General features: G+C 38.6%; 1 protein-coding gene and 2 non-coding genes across 3 annotated transcripts in view; 2 read left to right on the top strand and 1 right to left on the bottom strand.

Annotated features, from left to right (window-relative positions):
• LOC129774718 (bone morphogenetic protein receptor type-1B) overlaps positions 1 to 21559 on the top strand; it is a 422669-nt gene that overhangs the window by 53443 nt on the left and 347667 nt on the right. The gene's annotated exons all lie outside the window — the stretch shown is intronic.
• On the top strand, positions 2359 to 2431 carry Trnak-cuu (transfer RNA lysine (anticodon CUU)). Its single transcript has one exon. It is a non-coding gene; the product is annotated as a tRNA-Lys (tRNA).
• On the bottom strand, positions 10440 to 10512 carry Trnak-cuu (transfer RNA lysine (anticodon CUU)). The gene has a single exon. It is a non-coding gene; the product is annotated as a tRNA-Lys (tRNA).

Genomic DNA, 21559 nt, shown 5'->3' with positions numbered 1-21559 from the left:
TTCGCATTTTTCTATTGTGTTTAGCAATCATGACATAAAATTGTTCTGGAAGTTGAGTTTGTCCGCTTTCTGTGATGAGAAATTCGTAACGAATACGTGCTGTTTTCATGTTGTGCGTGAAGGAAGCAGAGAGAAGGAAATAGACTCCAAATGCACACTTCGGAAATATGTTCAAGTCATCCAAAATCGGATCCGTAATCTGAGTATGATATCCAAATTTGTAATCAATATCTGAAATTTGAAATCTGCTATTTGAAGTTTCGAATTTGGAGAGAAAAACATTTCAGATTCATTTCTGTAAAATTGATTTTGGAATCAATTATTCCTAGGAATGTGAAATTCATATCTGAAACTTGGAACTACATCTTGGATCTGAAAACTGAATCTGAAATCGCGATACCGGATGTAGAATTTTAGCTTGTTATCAATGAACTGAAATTTGCAATCTGGAACATGGATTCGATTCTGGAAACTGGATGCGGAATATGTATGTGGATCGATATTTGAATCTGGTATCCATGTAATTTAAGTAGGAGAACTGGAAATAGAAATAAAAATTTTAAATCTGATGTCTTTTTCTCAAACAAAATTCCTAGTGATTGACTAGATGTTTGTGAAGTTAAAAGAAATGCTTCGGAGAACGAGATTTGGAAATATTTTTTGAGACCATACATAAATCACTGTATAAAAACGATACAGATTCGGTGCAGAAGTCTATTGAGAGAGGTTATGTCCATGATTTTTTTCTGGAATTTTTTTATTTTTTTGTTTTAACTAAACTGATGAGTGATGAGCTAGCTAAGATCTGTCGCTGAGTTACAGATGATCTGATCTCGGATTGGTGTAAATAATAAATGGTTTCAAAATCAATTTTTGGAGGTTACAGATTGAGTAGGAGCGTCCATTTGTAGTTGTAGGCGATTCATTCACAAAACAAGAGCAGTTGAAAGAACTGCTCGATCATTACCGAGGAAAGTAGCCGAAAAAAAATCCGACTCGTTAAGTAAGTGAAGTTCGTTTGCGAACCAAATCCAGTAGGAAATTTCAATTTCCTCGTTACTGGCTGAAATGGAAGCAACCCGATTAATCATCTGCCATTTACCCATAAATAGAACTGGAATGCATGCAATCCAGATAATGGCAGGAAATCCATCAGATAGCATGCTTTTTTTCTCAGCTCAATCCAATATCCATTACATTGTGAAGCGTTCAATCACTGTTCGATCGATTTCCTCGCTCCTTCTTTGCGTCTTCGCGGGAGAGTCACTAAAACACACATCGATCTCTGGGTATAATTTATAAAGCTTCCCCTCGTTTATGAAAGCAAAGTACAATTTTATTTGGTAGCGTGCCGATTGTTTCGGCAATTGCTCTGAATGGTTTTTTGAAGTGCAATGGCTCACTTTTGATGTTACATTTGCTAGCCGCAGCACCCCTAATTGTTCAAGGATCTCAAATGGTTCCGTTTGAATTGAACTTCATCACACTTTCATTAACCTGACCGATTGTGCTACAATGAACGAATTGAGAAAGTTCACTAACAGATGTTCCTCGTTTTATCTTGACCATATAAAGAGTCCCTCATCAGTCGGTCCATGTGCCCCAACGCGGCCCAATATCTGAACACGATGATGGTAATGATGAAGCGAAATCTTTGCTAAATGGTTAACCTACAGGGCGGCGAGTACGGAAAGCGCCGAAGAGAGGGCGAATAAAAGCTGGCTCGATGTGTAGAGGGGGGTCGCTTGCGCAGGGGTTAAAATGCTATAACAATCTGTTAACAAATTGTCTAATTGGGACCACTGGCGCTCGCAATTGCGAACATTGATTGCCAATATGGCTCCGGATAAGGACAAAATTAATCCATCAGAAGGTAACGGTCGGAAAAGTTCAGCTTGAGAGTGGAAAATGGGCAAATTTGGCGAAATGTGGCCAAAGGTTAGTACCGACACAGATAATGTCCCTATAATTATGGCGAAATGACGTTTTTTGCGAGAGTTGTTCAATTTGAAGTTAATAAATTGCCTGACGTCGATGAAATTTTCACAAGAAGTCTTTATGTAATTATTGCACGTTGCTCATAACAGCTAAATTTCAGTGTAAATAATCGAATAACATATAGGATGGCTGAGGTTGGAGAGGTGGTGTCGAATTAATGACCACTATCAATCTTTTCATATGTGCGTGTGGGATCCCTTTCTCTAGTTGCATTTCTTCGGTGTAGAATGTCATAATAATGGTAAAACTGCTTGAGACTCCTACTTTGGGACCATGAAACACACTTATTTTCACGTGTATTACAAGACAAAAGAAGTTACTTACTGATCGTACGTCATTTTTTATCCTGGCTTTTACAGCGCCCGGCTAGCTCAGTCGGTAGAGCATGAGACTCTTAATCTCAGGGTCGTGGGTTCGAGCCCCACGTTGGGCGAGAATGTTTTTTTGATTACGTCTTTCGGAAACACACTGGGGATACAAATTGAGCCACTTTTGGCAAATCTTTGTAAGAATTGAAGTGCTGTTCGGCAATTGTCACCGATCAAAAGAAATAATGTACGGAAGGAGCCAAGTCTGATGAATAAGACGCATGCGGTAGTTGTTCCCAATTGAATAGCTCACCCGGTCTTGCTCAGTGAGGCGCCTGCTACTTTCTAGATAGCCGCCATATATCCAATTCAGTCAAAACGTGGCTTTTTACAGCTCTTTCGAGAAAAATAATGTTGCGATTCGGTGTTGATGATATTGCGGACTTCCCTTGAAATACTTCGCATAAATTTTTGGACATTGTGAAGGCCAACATTTTATTCCACTATCTGTACATCATTTCGACCCACTATGCTATCCTTTTCAAGCTTTCATTTAACAAATGACCGATATTTCACAATTGAGAATAATCAGAGGCGTTTGGGTGGCTTGAGTTCTTTTCCCAGATGAACTGCACCATGTTGTCACGATACCACGCGAATGTCTCTTGCCTTCAGTGGTAGCTAGTCAAGTTTAATCAAAACTTTACAGTTCTTTTTTGTCTTTTTTGGGCCTTGTAGGGTATATTTCGAGTCCATACTATTGATTGCAGCGAATATGTTACATGCTACATCTTTCATTGTCATGCACCAGTGGCACTGGAATATCAGTAATTTACTTGTCTTCTCAAAGATCTCATCAAATTTTGATTTCTGATGGGTTTTCAGTCATTGGCAAGCTCGTGCAAATGTCTCACTGACCGAACATCTTCGTTAATTGTGTCTATTCGAAGGAATCTAATACCCTGTATGGATAACCATTTGTATTGGTTCTCGACTTAAAACTGAAAAGCTCTGAATTTCTATTCTACTAAATGTAGAATCAGATTCCGATAAGAATAACGTTTGCTATTTTTTATTTTCCTCACACAAGGATTATGATAAAGTAGGTTATGGCTCTTCGTTCATTGAAGGTAGTGAGTAAGTGCCGATTGCAAAATATTTTTACCTGAGTTTGAAGTGATTTTTTTCTATAAGATGTTATCGATATCTTTTGTTTCCACAATTCACTTGCACAACTGGATCAATTATGTAACATTATACTGTACGTTTGCTTAGTCATTTATTTATTCGTTTTCTGCTTTTCGTTCGTTTATAAATCAATGCTGTAGTTCAGCGTTAATCTATATAAATAAAAATTAATCTCAAAATGTGTGGCTAAGCGCAAGGCTCGAGAACGGATCGTCCGATTTGCACTGTCTTTATTTTGTTGTGTTAGTCTCTGCCCGTAGATAAATGTTACGGTGAGAAAAGTTGGAAGATGATAATAGATTCTCAGGTGGATCGTCACGCATTTTAAAGACAAAAAATTATGAATGAAAATAACTTTTACGTATCAAATATATCCCATGTAATGGGATGGAGTAACATGAATTTTGCAAGTGGTATTCTAGTAGTATTCTAGTGTAGAGGTACGAAATTAGGACGTTTTTTTCGAGCTCTGAAGAAATAAAACAAAGAATATTTCTATCATACAATATTTTTTTCAATCTATACATATAAAAATGGATTTCTTTCTGTCTGTCTGTCTGTCTGTCTGATTCTTATGGACTCGGGAACTACTAAACCGATCGACATGAAAATTGGTATGTAGGGGTTTTTGGGGCCGTGGAAGGTTTTCATGATAGTTTGAGACCCCTCACCCCTCTCTAAGGGGAGGCTGCCCTACAAATGAAACACAAATTTCTACATTATTCGAGAATTAATCAAGCAAATGCAACCAAATTAGGCATCTGAAGGTTTTAGGGTGCAATAAATGTTTATATGGTAGTTAGATACTCCTCCCCCTCTTTTCTGCCATACAAAGGAAACACAAATTTCTGCATAACTCGAAAACTAATCAAGCTAATGAAGCCAAATTTGGCATGTGAAGATTTTAGGAGGCACGAACCATTTCTATGGTAAATATACACTCCTCCCCCCTCTCTAAGGGGAGAACAGGGAAGGGGTCTGTCTTTATTCCATCATATTTTCTGTATCAAATATTTATTCCATGTAACAGAGAAATATGTTATTTGCAAGTGGTTGAAAAATCTTGAACGAGAATTATGTTTGCCGGGTCAGCTAGTATTTCAATATTGCTAGTGCTTTAGGTTATCTGAAACAAAAAAAAATTAACCGATTCTAAATCAGCAGAGATGTCTTGATGATATGAAGCTTGGATAAGTTGAAAAATTGTTTTTAGAAAAAATGGCGGACGTTTGAAAACTAGTTTCAAACAAAACGCGTTTCGAGAAAAAAAACGGTATTTTGGCTAGCAACAGTAAATTTTCAAAACTAACATAAAAACAGAGTTCACCAATCAATGTGGGTGAAACCGGCACATAGGGGTAATACCGTCATTTCAATTTGTCACTAAATATACTTAACAACAGCTCAAACAATAACCGGAACATGGTGGGGTGCCCATCCAGGAGACCTCATTCAGTTATACAAAACAACGATATTATCAGTGTTAGAATATGGCAGTTTTTGCTTCCGATCAGCTGCCAGGATTCATATTCTCAAGCTGGAGAGGATACAATATCGTTGCTTGCGTATAGCCATGGGGTGTTTGCATTCGACACATACGATGAGTCTCGAAGTCTTGGCAGGAGTACCCCCGCTTACTCTTCGGTTCACAGAATTATCCTCCAGATTTCTCATCCGTTGCAAGATCATGAATCCATTGGTGATTGATAACTTCGAAAATCTACTCCAGCTGACTCCTCAGTCAAGTTTTATGTCTTTATACCATGAGTACCTTACCCACGACGTGCACTCTTCACCAGGCATCTCCAACCAAGTTTGCTTCCCATACTTCTGCAATTCCTCTGTCATTTTTGATCTGTCCATGCGACAAAAAATCCATGGAATCCCAGATCATCTACGCTCAGATTCTATTCCGCCGATAATTTCGGCAGAATATGGGGGTAAAGTTAGATCTGATAAAATGTTCTTTACTGACGGTTCATTCATAAACGGGTCCACTGGCTTCGGCATCTTCAATGAAAATTCCAGTGCCTCTTTCAAACTCAAAGATCCTTGTTCTGTGTATGTCGCTGAATTGGGTGCGATATACTATGCTCTAAAATTATTCAAGATTACCTTAGCATGAGTTCCTTCTCATTGTTCGATTCCGGGGAATGAGAAGGCGGACTCGCTAGCTAAGGTGGGTGCTTCAGAAGGCACACTTTTTGAAAGGCAAATTGCTTATAACGAATTTTTTCTCATTCCTCGTCGGCACACGCTCGTAAGTTGGCAGCGCATGTGGAGTAAAGATGAGTTCGGTCGTTGGTTACACACGATTATCCCTAAGGTCTCTACGAGTGCATGGTTCAAGGGATTGAATGTCGGTCGTGATTTCATTCGCGTGATATCTCGGCTTATGTCCAATCACTACAACCTAAACGCGCATCTCTATCGTATTGGGCTCGCAGCAAACAATCTTTGTGATTGTGGCGATGGCTACCACGACATCGAGCATGTTGTCTGGTCGTGTATCCGGTTCCATACTGCTCGCTCTCAGCTCTCTAGAGCACTGAGAGCACAATGCAGACAATCGGAGATCCCCGTCCGGGATATCTTAGGTAGCCGTGATCCTGATCTTCTGCTTCATCTATACCTGTTCCTCAGAAACGCCGATGTCAACGTTTAATGATGATTCCTTCGTTGTGTCCCCGTTTCATATCCCTCCTATCCGATCGATAAACTTTTACTTAGTCGCGGAATACATACACACACTGTTTACAGATACACGGGCCAAAGGTTGTGCAGTCCACTGAACATTCAACAAGAGCCCAAGGTTGTACCGCTCATGACAACTCTACACGAACTGATGATTGCGCCGGCTAGTGACCATTCTATCCTGGATTCCTCGAGTCGAGAAAGATGCACCACGCTAGATATGGGTTATAGACTAGGGGGGCGTTGCTGATTAATGGTCAGCTGCATCCCAATAGGAAGTATCCCGTGTCGGGCACACGTACAGAGCATTGGAGACAACAACATCCCAATTACGAAAACACTTGTAATACTAACCTCGAGCCAACCGCGAGTAATCGGTTACATATTACTAACATAGATAATAAGAGAAATTGTCAAAGTATTGGACTCCCGGCCCCGTGAGGCTAACGCCATATGAGCCTTGATAAAAATATATATTTTGGGAAAAAAAAAACAGCTCAACCAGTTCGAATATTGCAATCGTCAAATGGAAGGTATTCTACCACTTCACAATTTTGATGTAACTGGTTTGATGGGATTTAGGACCACATTGGACACTTCCGGGAAAGTTCCGGATATCCCCAGGCGGTCATTTTTTTTCACTTAAATCAATATCTGTCAAACGATTCCTTTAATCACACTAGGATTCGACCTCAAATCACAGAAAGAATTGAGTTCATGACCGTAGGAAAATTTATTCAGCTTTTTGTGATTATGATAACAATAAAACTAATCAAATTCGTTTTGCTTGTAATAATTTTATTACTCTTGTTGAGACCATCAAATGACCATTATTTTTCGTACAATGATGAGGTATCAATCTTATCAAACAACTTAAATTCACATAAGCTCAATAGTTCAATTCTTTAAAAAAAACAACATGAGATTAATAAATGTATATCAGTTAATCAGTTTAGTTCGTCTCAACGAACAACTTAAGAACAATAAATGCACGTCATATCGAAATCCGTGCAGCGTGTCTCATGAACACATTTCTTGCACCCATTACACTTATTCCATTCATGGCCGTCCACAAAATCTGAGAAACAGTTGCGAGGTATCTGAAATATATGAAAAATATATCTCAATTGGATTCAACTGATCGCAAACCATGCCGGGCTTATCCCACTCAAAGGGGGATGGTCTTACCCCACCAGGAGATATTTTTTAAAAGACTATTTCTATTAATTTATTGCTTTAACTTACCTCAACTCGAATCCCAGTGATAGTTAACAGTCCAGTTAACAATCCAATTCGAAAGCCAGTGATAGTTAAAAATCCAGGAGACAAACTGTAGAGCAACGAAAAAGGATTTGAAACCACGTTCGACAATAAAAGCTTAAACTTCGCTACCGTAAAATTACATCTGGTGGCGCACCTTCGGCATTCGCGTTTGTTTTTTTGTTATTTTGGCACTTGACGGGTATTCTAGTGTAGAGACGCGAATTTCGGACGTTAATAAAACATAAAAAAAATTATAAAACAAAGTATATTTCTTCTGTACATTACCTCATCATTTATTCATCTATCTTTTAACAATAAAACAAGAATTGGACGGAAAAAAATATTCTTAAATAGAATAGTTATGAGCTGATGAAGTGAGAGGGTACAAAAAAGTTGTACCATGGCGTACACGATTCTGGTTATCTGAACCAAAAAAATCGATCAGATTCTGAATCAGTAAAGATGCCGCTATCGCATGAACCTTGGACAAGTCAAAAACATCTTTTTTGACAAAATAGCGGCCGTGTGAAATACAAAATGCGGTTTAAAACGTTTTTTCTTACTTTCCCGATTTTTTAAAAATAGTCAAATTTAAAAAAAAAATCATTTTGAGAGGTTCATGCGATAGAGAGATGCCTGCAGACTGTGTCTATATAAATTCGACATGAATCGGTTCAATAGAACTTGAGATATCGTGTAGGCCAGTTTGAAAAAACTAGTTTCGAGAAAATCGTGTTTGAAGTTCATTGTTATGGCCGTACCAGGTTAGATTCCGCATCACTAAAATGACTTTTACTCGGGAAATAATAGGATTTTCGATAAGTCCTTTCTAGGGCATATTCTTGAATACACAAATATGAAGGAATAAAATTTTATTTTATTTTCAGATTTCTAGACTAGAATACTGCCTACATCAGAGTTTTCTTGCAAAACTCAAGGGGCGTCGATCTTACCCCCAGTTCTCCGATTCACAGTTAGCGGTTTCATCATATGGCCCACGATTTAATTTCAGTCTAATCAGTGCCCTAGATAAATGAAGGAAGGAGTGTGATAACTATCAACTGCTATTTGCCTAGTTATTTTTGTTTTGTTTTAGTACATTATCTGTATTATTCTTATGTTTAATCATAATGAAACTGTTCAACGTTAGAAATTTTTTTACTTATTTATTTTTTAATTTTCAAATCATTGCCATTTTGGCTAAAAATATATTCTGCCTTGCCGAAATATATCATAGCTCGGTCTTTACTGAATGTATTGGATTTTGTTTTGTTTCGGATAACCAGAACGAAAGAAATCGTGTATGCCAGGGCTCTGGTTTTTGGGCCCACACTACTTCACATGCTTGTGATTTCTTCATTTTGAATATTTTTTTCACTTTATTATTTGTATTCTTAAAAAATAAAATAATGGATTTTAAAAATATAATTTGCTCAAATCGTTCAGAGCTCGAAAAAACGTTCAAAAATCATACCTATACAATAAAAATCATATGATAGCTAAAAATGTCATTTTGCGTAGCCATGTACAAGGTTAAAAAAATCGGAGAGGATCGCGTCAAAATCGGTTGTTTTCGGGTTTATTTGATGTGCAATTGCTCCATTACATCACGATACATTACATTATAATTCTTGCTTGGAAATGAGGAACAGATTCCAGTAAGAACGAAGTTTGATGTATTTAATCTCATTCTAATTAGACGATTGTGGTAAGGAAGATGATTATTTTTGGCGCATTATGCGATGAAAATAGTTGTAACTTCAACACTGTGTTCGTTCGTTTATTTCCAAAGTCTCTCTGCAAATGATGATGCGCAAAAAAAAATTGTCCCACCCCGTGTAACGGGGTTCGAAGCCACGACCCTAAGATTATGATCTCTTTTGCTCTACCGAAGGAGCGATCGTGAGTTTAAAAATGAGTTGCTTATAGGGGATTAATAAGGAGTGATATGGGAAAACGAATTCACTGCTTTATGTGAATTAACCGTTAACATTCTTAAATTTTCATTCCATTATAGTTATTTTACACGACAAGAAATTAAGGGATAAATTGAGCTGAGCATGAAGTTCGGTATAATTCATCTTTCTAAGAAGATTGCGGTGAAGCAGATGATTTTCAGATGATGGCCAATGAATACTATTAAAATATATCATGGATTTGATCAACGATGTACCATTAATGTGTTGGATTTTTTTTAGAGATTTCAGTACCAGTATTTATTTCAGTATTTTACAAACACTATCGAAGATACTCAATTACAGTGTCATTATATTTGTTACATTCCTGGAAATTTCCTATGAATGATGAGCATATCCATAGTGAAATTCAGATTCGATGGTTTGCTCTTCATTCTAAAATTGTATAATTCGATAGAGAAGAAAAATTTAAAAAGAAAAATTAATTACTGGGCCATTTTTCGAGTAAATTTAAATATACCTGACGAAATTCCAGATAAATTACGATGCATTATTACTGCTAAATCATTCATACTGGCATACGAGGTATGGCTATTACGATTTTGTCACTATAGTAGTTTGCGAGCAGCAGTGGTTTGAATGGGACGTGATTTGTAGCGCGCGTCGGAAATCATGTGTGACGAAAAACTGTTCAAAAAACGCACATTTCATTGCCGAGCTATTCGCACAGCAGACTTATTTCCAAATTAACTCTGAACTTTACCACATGGTGTTGGCTAATCGCTAGCTAGAGTGGAACTATAATACAGAGAAAATTAATGTGTACCTCTAGCTCGGTGCAGCGTGACATCGAAGAAAAAACACATGTTTGATCATTGTGGGAGAATTGGTCGGTGTTAAGTCAGATCGGACCATGTGACATTTTTATGTTTTCGAGAACAACGAACTTGAAGTTCAGTGCTCTGCAATTTTCGAAGCTTTCTTTTATTTTGTTCCGTATTATTGCCAAAAATGTCAACCAGCGATGGAAAGTTACGAATAAGTGCGCTAGATTCTTCAAAAAGTATCCTCTCGCCCAACGTGGGACTCGAACCTACGACCCTGAGATTAAGAGTCTCGTGCTCTACCGACTGAGCTAGCCGGGCGCTATCTGCGGTGTGTTGAATTATTACACAAACGTTTTGAACACATTAAAAGGGTGGCTGCAACAAAGTGGTGAAAATTAATCAATTTTGCACCCCTCGATGAGTTTGGATAATTTTGAAGACTGTAACACGATATATGAAAATAATGCAGCTTCTTCATAATCGAACCCAGCCACAGCCCGAAGCTGTCAAAAAGGTTGATCGAACCAATCCTCTCAACCTACCGCGGCAATCGGTTTTTTTCGTCTCAGTTATCTCATGCTCAGGACCCATTTGGTTCAGCGACCAAATCTTGTTACCAAAGTTCCCCCCCCAAACTCTCGTTCACTGTTTTCAAGCGTCAGGGAGTTGTGTTCAGCAGCGCTTGTTTTTCCCCTACATTTATTTTCGGACCTTCGGTGTCTCGTGCTTGTGTGCCGATATGGTCGCGGTTGACCTAGTTCACCAAAATCGGTACCCCGCTTGGCTTGGTAATGACGGTCGGAGGTCCTCCACGCGGTGACCGATCTTGTCGATCTCGTGGCACGACGAATTAATATGGATACTACCTTCCCGAGGTAATCGAGGACAGAACTCGTTAGGGAGCGGGGGGCATCCGCGCGCAGCGGAGAGTGGTATAGATGAATGAAAATATTATGATTATGCTTCCCAAAAACAGCTTTTAAACCGTTTATTATTTTTCAATTTTCTCGCTCTCTCACTCCTTCGCCACTTTGAACCAGCCCAATCAGTGGTAATCGTTTGTTTTTTTTTACACACATATGTGTATTAATGGAGTTTTTTGTGGGTCTCGTTGGTACGAATTTGGAACTCCGTTGGTCAGTTCGTTCCTGTTAGGAAGACGGTGCTTCTTCAATTTGTGGTAATGTTCGAACAGCTGAAAACAAGGGATTTATGACCATAACAACGCTATCGATTTTGTTCACAATGTTAATTTATTTTCACTTGACTCATTTTCGAGTAAATTATTTTTATGCGGCACTTCGGAAACATAGCAGAGATAAGAATGTATCAGTTTTGATGGCGATGAGTATTTTAAACCTTTTATCTTTCACAGCCCATGTGGTTGAGGCAATAAAGAATGATGGTAACTGTTTTGATACTATCCAAAAGATTATGCTTCTCCGTCATGCCGAGAAATGGGTTGCGATTGTATGAGGTTATAAATTGAATTAGATTCTTCCATACCATACTTCCATACTTCAAACAGTTTCCTGGGCAGGAGTTGGAAGGGACCACAGGCCACTTATTTCCAAATCAGAATTTTTCGATCTTGGAAGAAGCAGAAATAAAGAAAAGGATTGGCACCAATTCTCACATAACTTATGTCGCACCTCTGGCTGTCGCTTCATCTACTTTGTACCACAATTTGCGCTGTCAGCAGCAAAGTATTAACCGCGTTCATCTCTTGAATCTCAATTTAAGTTGTAAACCTACCATAAACTGAACCCAAAGTTCCACATTAATACAAACGCGCGCGCTCACACACCTCGTTTATCAACAACCGAGTGCGATTTAGGAATTAAGAGGCATTCACTTGCGCATAAATTTAGAAAATTTGTGCACTCCCAAGCACTTGCAGTCTCAATTGCAGCCCACACAGAAGGCAGCCCATGTGGTGCGTTGTGTGTGATTGTGTGTGGTTTTCGCCTTGAGTGCTGTAATTCTTTATGATTTTCCATAACTCACCCCCGGCGGAAAAAGGTGGAGGCAGCTGCGTGGTATACACACACATACCATAAGTTGGCAAAACAGCTCCGTACTCGAAGTGAGATTATATTTACTCTTCCAGAGGCAATATATTTCAGAATCGCCGTTTGGCCTTTACGCGAAGGCGTGCGTGTGCTCCAGGACGGGAGATCTCGACATGGTAAAGTACACGAAGTGTGCAAAACTGCCATCCTCTGCAGAGGAGAAACATTTTTCTCCAAATGGGCACTTAAGCCGGGTATTTACGTTTTCATAGCCAATAAAAGGTATAGACAAAATACGCGATTATTTGAATAAACAGTTTGGCCTACCGTGAAAGGCAAGTGTGTAAATAGCGTTCGAGTGGTCTCCTAGTTGCTGAACTCCGTTTACCCTGCACCGGAAGATCGCAAGTTGCTTGCTTGGGCTTCGCACAGCGGAATAATGAAGTGTAGCGTCTCGAGAGGTTGCACAATGAGCGACTGCTGCTGAGTGGAGTTGAACGTAACATTCGCATAATTATGATGGGTTCGCTTATGCCAATTAATACGAATTTGAGAATGGAGAATAGTAATGAAAATTCGTAAAACAGCATAGTTTTAGAAATTGAATAGTAGAGATACTAAAATGTGACTGTTCGAAAAGAAATTTTTTTTTAGGTTTGAAACATCAAGTTGGGGAAAAACCATCATTTTTGCCTGAAATTCAAAACTTTAGGATGTTTATGGTTGTCTGATTTGGGTCAAATATCCACCGTTCTGTTGTATAATTTGTTGCCATTTTTAAGGTTGCTTCATAACGCCTCTCTTCTAGAAGACTTGTTCCTTATTGGCGAAAAAATCTAGTAATCGATTTGCACAATCTTCTCACTCAGCAAGTTTTGCAATGCAAGAAAAAGGTGGTAATGGTGCCAGGTCTGGACTATATGGTGAATGTATTAAAACTTCCCGAACAAGCTCCCGGAGTTTCTGGCGTTGTTCTGATGAAACAAAACACCTTTTCTGTCGATCAATTCTGGCCGTTTCTGGTCAACCGCTAGCTTCAAACGGTTCAGTTGTTGACAGTAGAGATCTGAGTTTAGGGTTTGGCTATACGGAAGCAACCCATAATAAATGATTTCTTTCAAGTCTCACCAAATACATAGTACACCCAAAATTAATTTTTAGCGCAAGTTTTGGCATTACGATTTATTAGAAACTTGGTCTCGGCCAAAATTTATTTTTCGTTATCACATCCACGTTTTCTTATTAAGCGCACGTTAATGAGTCCAATCGCAAAACTGTTCGTTGATTGATCTTTTAATCAACCCTTTAAAATTACCTTTTACTATAAAATTCCTAGTTCTCGTTCAAGATTTTTCAACCACTTACAAATAACATGTTTGTTTCTCCGTTACATGGAATAAATGTTTGATACAAAAAACATGATAGAATAAAGACAGCCCTAAATTTTTATTTATATATATAGATAGAAGACGATCTAGGAGTGCGTTTTATCACATTAAAATCAATTTCCTATTTCGAACGAAGATCAATTTCGTTAGCGCAAACATCGAATGGACTAATAACGCTTGTCAATATGTAATTGTAGAACATATGCGAATTGAATGTTTCGAACTTTTCCATTTTTTTCAGAGTTTTCCGAAAATTTTCAATTGTCATGTTTGATTGGAATATGTTTGGTTGAAATATGTGTATTATTTTTATGGGACCCCCTCTCCATTCCAGAGGAGGGAGGGGGGTCATACAATCATAGAAATATTTCTCGTACCCAAAAACACTCACATCTCAAATCTGGCTCAATTTGCTTGATTATTTCTCGAGCTATGCAGAAGTTTGTGTTTTATTTGTATTGCAGCCACACCTTAGAGAGAGGGGAGGAGTATCTATCCACCATTTAAACATTTATTGCACCCTAAGACCTTCACATGCTAACCTTGGTTTTGTTTGCTTGATTAGTTCTTGAGTTATGCAGATATTTATGCTTTATTAGTTTGGCAGCCACTCCTTAGAGAGGGGGGACGGGTGTCTAACTACCATAGAAACATTTATTGCAGCCTAAAACCTTCACATGCCAACTTTGGTTTCGTTTGCTTGACTAATTTCCGAGTAATGCAGAGGGGGGGGGGAGAGAGGGGGAGAGGGGGAGAGGTCTCGAACTATCATAAGAACCTTCCCCGACCCCAAAAACCCCTACATACCAATGTTCGTGTCGATCGGTTCAGTAGTTTCCGAGTCCATAAGAATCAGAGAAACAGAAAGACAGAAAGACAGACAGACATCACTCCATTTTTATATATATAGAGATATTGAATAGCAATATAAGAGCAATATGAGCGATAGCGTGGATAGCGTGTTCGTGTAAAACAGCCAGGGCCCGAAATCTTCGGAGATGAAAAATGAAAATCGACACTCCTCTCAGTAGCTTCGCTTCCACTATTCGCCGTAAACATGCTTTGAATTGACTAGAAATGAATTGACGAGCGTTAAGAGCGAGGATGACTGATGAACATTTACAGCAAATGGTTATTCTAATTGACGTGACGGATGCATACAAATCTGCCTCTTTATTCAACCATTCAACCAATCTTATTTTAACGTCCATATATAGTGAACCGAAAACTTGATTTCTGATGCAAAAAAGTAGTTACTCTATCAATGGACGACTCCATTGTTTACCCACCGTGAACTCAAACCAACGAACTTAGACAGTTACCAGGTATGCTATAAAGGTCCTCGCGTTAGTATCAGAAAACAGCGTGCAGTTTGGGAGGAATTCTAAAAAAAAATTAGTTCACTCAGTCTCCGAGTTAAATTTTTGGAAAAAAAAACATACAGAAAAACGGGTTCAAATTAACTAAATTCACAAAGGGCATGGCCGGGTGTTCGGGTTCGATTCCCGTTCTGGCCGGGGGATTTTTCGTCAGAGAAATTTCCTTCGACTTGCACTGTGGTCACGCGTATTCTAGAGCTTGCCCCTCGGAATACATTCAAGGCGTGTTATTTGGCTCAAGAAATCTCAACTAAGTATTAATAAAATGACGCTAGTTAACGCATACGTTGAGACGGCAAAAGTTCTACAGGGAACGTTAACGCCATTCAAGAAGAAGAAGAAGAGGTTCAACATAGGGTCTATGGTGAAAAACGTACTTTTCAATGTTTTCCACGCCATTCTCGATAGCTTCGAGATAAAAATTTGAAAAAAATACTGAAAGTGTATTATGTATCGAGAAATATTATTAAAAAAAATTTCATCAAAAATATAAGTACTAAAAAATTCTTAAAATATTGGAATTTTTTTTTAGAATTTTGAGACCCATTGCAGGTTTAGTTTATATTTATTTATTTTTTTATATGACCCGGCAAACTTCGTCTCGCCCAAAATTTATTTTTCGTTATCACATCCACGTTTTCTTACTGGGACCCCCTCTCCATTCCAGAGGAGAGAGGGGTGTCATACCATAGTAGAAACATTTCTCGTACCCAAATTTGGCTCAATTTGCTTGATTATTTCTCGAGTTATGCAGAAGTTTGTGTTTTATTTGTATGGCAGCCACCCTAAGAGAGAGGGGAGGAGTGTCTAACTACCATATAAACATTTATTGCACCTTAAAACCTTCATATGCCAACTTTGGTTTCGTTTGTTTGATTAATTGCCGAGTAATGCAGAAATTTGTGTTTAATTTGTACGGCAGTCCCACCTTAGAAAGGGGGGAGAGGTCTCGAACTATCATAAGAACCTTCCCCGACCCCAAAAACCCCTACATACCAATTTTCATGTCAATCGGTTCAGTAGTTTCCGAGTCCATAGGAATCAGACAGACAGAAAGGTAATATGGACAGGTGGTTGATTTGTATAGTTACAATTTGAATTTCAGATTTCTGTTGATGAGAACACGTTCTACATGTTATTCTATAATATTTAAGCCACCATATGGCAATGAATACTTATCAAAAGTAGAAAAGGGAAACAAAAACCAAAAATCATACATGATTCCGCGTGGCGATGTAATTTTAGCTGCTTCGATATTAAGCATTTTGAGTGGCTTAATTACAAAATTCAATTCGCTGATGGTTATATTTCGAGTTTGTGAGTTAACAGAGAAGCGATATTAGGTATGCACGGAAAAGTAAATTAATTTTTTGAGTGGAAAATTTAAATTATTGAAATAATTGTACTGGTAGGGAAAAACGGACCGTTAACAGTAGGAGTGAGATTTTCTTAAGGAATGCCCTGCGTCTATAAATAGAAATCAAATCGCCAAATGTGGACAGTTTAGAAGCTGACTGGAACCAATAGCAAAATAGTTGAGGGTCTGTCCGTTCATACTGCTGAAAAGCACGATATCACTTCTAGGTGGATTAATTCAATTTTTTCATCATTTAACGGACATTCGTGATGAATTCAGACCTTGGTTGAATAAAATTAAAATTCCTCTCGCGATCGATAAACCTGTATGCTTCATATATTACAAACCTGCCATATTACCACCACTATATGTCCATATTTCCCGCATCGAACAAAATATTGTAACTTTCGGTCTGTTTTGATCTCAGTTTTTACTAAAACTCTTTTTTGTTAAAAGAGTTTTAGTAAAAACTTTTTAGTAAAAACAGTATATTGAATTGCAAGAAACTGCATCAAAGTTTTGGGAAACATGAGTATGATATATGAAGTTTTTCTTAACATGTCCGTTTTACCCCCACCTCCCATACTAGGTCTTAAAATTGATAAAAAAAATCAAAATTTGAGAATATAGTTTTGTTTGTATCGCGCAACACTGATAAAATTAAGAATAAAAACACACATATCTATAAAATGTGTAGAAACAGATTTAAACATGAATTAGAATAGTACTGAATCTCTGAATCCAAAAAAAAATATATCAAAAATTTCAATACACCTATCCCCCTATTTACACGGTACCTGTTTTACACGATTTCGCTTTTACACGGTTTATGAAATAACAAATTTTGAAAAACTTGAAAAATGTATATATGTAAGCAAGTAGCATAGTATCATAGTTTTGACTACGAGTGCGATTTTATGTTCCAGAACTGGCAAGTTATCAATTTGCTATCACTTTTGGAGTCTTGATGTGTAATTTGTGTCAATTCTTCAAGATGTTAGAATGCCAAGACAAGAATAAAAAGTAAAGGAAAGTTATATTTTTCGGCTTTCGGCTGGAAATCTCTTAAATAAATTTAAGGATAAATAAAACAAAACAAATCTACGCAGCTGTTAATTGAATCTTTTATCACTAAGTCTGAAGTCGAATTCGAGATCTTCCCGAATTCGTCGACTGTTGAACCAGAATCACATAAGGAATGCTCAAGTGATAAGGATGACTTTATACTAATCAGAATAAAAATACTGGTAGTTCCTAAAAGTGATGATAGCGAAAAAAAACTTGCAATTTAGTTTCTTGAAGAATTCTTTGTTTATTTGTATCCAGAAACTATAATGAATTTCATAAGTAGATTTTTATAATTGTTTTACTTAAATAAAGGCTTTAATTGAGTATATATTGAGAGTTCATTTCGTTTTACACAGTTTTACATAGCAAAATCTAAGATTTCATTCTATACGCTTTTATCTGGAACATATCTTCAGTGTAATTCGAGGGATAGGTGTATTTAAATTTTTTTAGTAATAAAGTTTTAAATGAATTTTTGATAATATTTCTCGTTACACCACAGTAAGATGCACTTTCAGTTTTTTTTTTCAAATTTTTATCTCGAATCTATTGAGAATGGCTTGCCTTCTCAACATAGGTATTACTTGCGTCATTTTTGTTAGTAGTACCTAGTTGAGATTTCTATGCCGGATAACACGTCTTGAAAGTATTCTGGAGTGGCAAGCTCTAGAACACGCGTAATCACAGTGCAAGTCGAAAGAAATTTCTTTGACAAAAAATCCCCCGACCAGAACGGGAATCGAACCCGAACCCCGGGCATGATAATGTGAGACGATAACCACTCGGTGATTGAATATCGATCCGTACGTTCTCAGCGAAAATAATGATCTTACATCCAGTTTGTATAGTTCCATCAATTATATGAAAGGGCTGTGGTTGGCAATTTTTTCGCAACTATTACCGATTATCATTTTTTACTACCTGAAAATAATTTTCATGTCCGGAGCAATACCTCGCAGTCTTGATTTCACAGGACCGACGCGCCCTGTCGGGTCCAAATTCTGAACATTAATCTTTTTCACGTAATGTGCCTCCGTATGTATATCTCTCACCCGGAGTGAAATCGGCCAATCCATCAAAATGAATAATTACCCGTCGCCAAACACAAACATTTTGACTGACTATGTGCGCACCCGTGTGTTGTCCCCATACGTGGTGCAAATTTTCCGCATTCTGCAATTCCTAAAGGGCGCCATCCCCACCACCAACGGTTGATGTAGATCGCGGTTCTGTGGCGGAGTCGTCACCGTTGTCGCTACAATAATCGCGATGAATCAAAGCTGCATGACAATTAACGATAATGCGTAAATGTCGCTCTCTTGATGCTTCTTATGAGCCTTTCGCGTCCTCCTCGGGGTGGCATTGCAAAGATTACTGCCGCTCATCGGTTCATAATCTGCATGTATAGCGCGCATAGCTAAAAAGATTAGATTTTCACCAAGTCGTTGTCATCGTTTTCGTCCGTCTTGCCTTGCGCCGCCGGGAGCGTTGTGACGCCGGCGTCATCGTTTTCTTTGAAAACGAATTACATGACAGCGAAATTGGATCTGAATGATCATCACGTGCGTGCTCGCGGTAAAATTCGATAGTCAAAAAATCGTGTCGCAGAGGCTTAATGCTGGCGGAAGGTTCGAATTTTATGCGTACCGATTCGTTGTAATTCTACCCTCGGCGCCTCCGGCTGACGCGTAAATCATCAATGCGTGTTTGGCTTGCAATGGATCGTGAATTATGCAACGTGGCTTCTTCGTTCCTCTTCTTACACGCTATGACCCATCTGTTTGTGGGATGCTACGAATCCAACCGTGATTATTATGGTTTTCCGCATATCCAAACCTAGAGATGCTATATTTAATCGTAGAAATCGACACTTCGCTCGACCCGGGCGGGAGTAATTATATTCGGTTGGCGTCGAAGCTTCCGACGCCTGGTGGTTTCTCCCGCATTAAACAGCCGGAAGAATCAGATCCTCGGGCCAAGGTGGGCTGAGGAAGCAGAGGAAACATATGGAATACTGTGTGCCGTAGTCGTGGCTGGTCTGCCCATCATGGGAAGAAGGGCAGGGGAAGAAGACAGTGAGCATTGTTTGTTTTGACAGCTACATCGATACTGAGTTTCACGACGCGCGCTGGGTGTATTTGCTAGCGTAATCGGCACTATTAATAAAAACATATGTTAAATTAATTGCCTCAGATAAATCAAACGATTGTTCACGCACAATCGTCTGGGACATGCGGCGAAAGCATCGATGCTCCTTGGCTGGGGCCTTTGTCCAAGTCTCCAACCGAACGGTTGAAGGCCACTCGCGACCCAGCTCGCGATGTATGCGAGACGTAACAGAGCGCGTGCGAGTTCACCAATTTATTAGACCATTGTCTTACCTATTTAGCAATAAGAGCTCGATAATTTATTTGATGAAGCCTAGCAATCGTTATGGGTATGCGGCTGGGTTCGAACGAAGTGCCGATGATAAATGGTTTTCTTTCAACGCTCTGAAGACAAAAAGGCCAGCGACACGGGCGCGTTTGAACGCCGGGAATGCCTTCGGTTGTTCATTAGGAAGACTAATTCGGAGAGATAGTGTGTTGCGAGAGCAACCGCGTTTGCGTACTGACTGATTTGTTGTACACACGGCATATCGTAACGATTATTGCATTTGTTTCTAATGAGGTAAGAGAGCGGAAACATTTTTCGTATGAGAAGAAGCATGACAGTTAATTAACCTTTTGACGTTGTTTTCTGCGGGAATCATTAATAATTGAGCTAAACAAGGTTGCAGGGTTCGAAGATGCATGCTTGCTGATTAGAGTTGTCTATGTAAGGGCCGTATTTGTTTCCCTCAATCATTCATTACTTACCAGGGGACCTTCGTTTATGGGCAAATTCTTCAGAAAACTAGTATTCAGAAGTCCATGGAGGTACATTTCGTTTCTTCATTGGATCATCTTCGCTTTTTTTTTAATCAGATGATAGTCTGGTATGGAGGACAGATAAACAAACAAGTTCTTCACTTTAACATCACAACTGTCCTAAGAACTCCCTTTTTGCAACAACAGCTGCAGCCTTGTGAGACGTTTCGAGCTCCTTAAGGTATGTCAACTGCTTGAGTTCACCGTGGAGTGCGGAAAACTATGCTTCTACGTACACTTTGAAAATGAAAACACATTTATGTTGACGTATATGACGAAACTGTGCCCTGAATAGACTTCTTTTTAGACTACTCTTGTCTTCCAAATTGCTGTATGTTCAAAATCTGACACACTCAGAATCTGAGCCTCAACATCAACATGTACTGTTGATTGATCACTGTCTAGAGCGGAAACACTGAACCTTTTGAATATCCAACATGTTTCTCAGTATCTCTCAACAAAATTACATACCATCGCTATAGTATCCTATCGTATAAACTACAAATTATATTACGTAGCGCTTTTCGCAGATTAAGAGACGAATGAACTCTCAGAGTTTAAAGTCTCTTTAATTCAATACCGTTACCGTTTTCGCAGAACGGCAACAGAAAGGCCGAACGGTGAATTGTGCTCGCCTATGATAGGATCTATACCAGGGATGGCCAAACGGTAGTCCGCGGTCTACCGGTCGCCCGCGTAGGTATTCCTAGGCGCCCGCCAGCTAGTCTAGGATAGTGTCACCTCCAAAAGCAAAAGCAATGGACACGTTCAGGCCCATGTCAGTCCTGACTGACTTTGAGCTTTTCGTTAGAAAAAACCCAAATCACTGGGACTTACAGTCACTAAATAAGAAAATAAACAAGAACATGGTTAGTTTTCTGATGTTTTATAATATGTGCCTACTTTCTAGTTGAATTTTTGACTATTTTCTTATTTTAAGACAAATATCTTTGGGAGCGGGGACTGACACTAATATTGTGCAAATACTCTTGGTGCGGAATGCATGAAAAGCACAGCAAGAACAATCCGGGGCTCATCGTGTTAAATATCGCTCCACCTTTTGCCGTGATCATTTTATAAGGTGTTTATGATAACCTCAATGAAACATATTAGTTGTAAGAGTAGATATTTCTTTATTAAAATTTCCTTTTTAATATTTTTTTTTCAGATTGTTAGTTATTTTATTTTAACACATCCAGTTGTTCGTCCGTAACTTGTAATAAAGCAAAAAATTGTCACTAGGAATAATTTA

The sequence above is a fragment of the Toxorhynchites rutilus genome, chromosome 3 (genome assembly GCF_029784135.1).
Source record: "Toxorhynchites rutilus septentrionalis strain SRP chromosome 3, ASM2978413v1, whole genome shotgun sequence".
NCBI classification, from domain to species: Eukaryota; Metazoa; Arthropoda; class Insecta; order Diptera; family Culicidae; genus Toxorhynchites; species Toxorhynchites rutilus.
The sequence above is the reverse complement of the archived record's forward strand: the minus strand, read 5'-3'. Positions and strand labels throughout refer to the sequence as shown.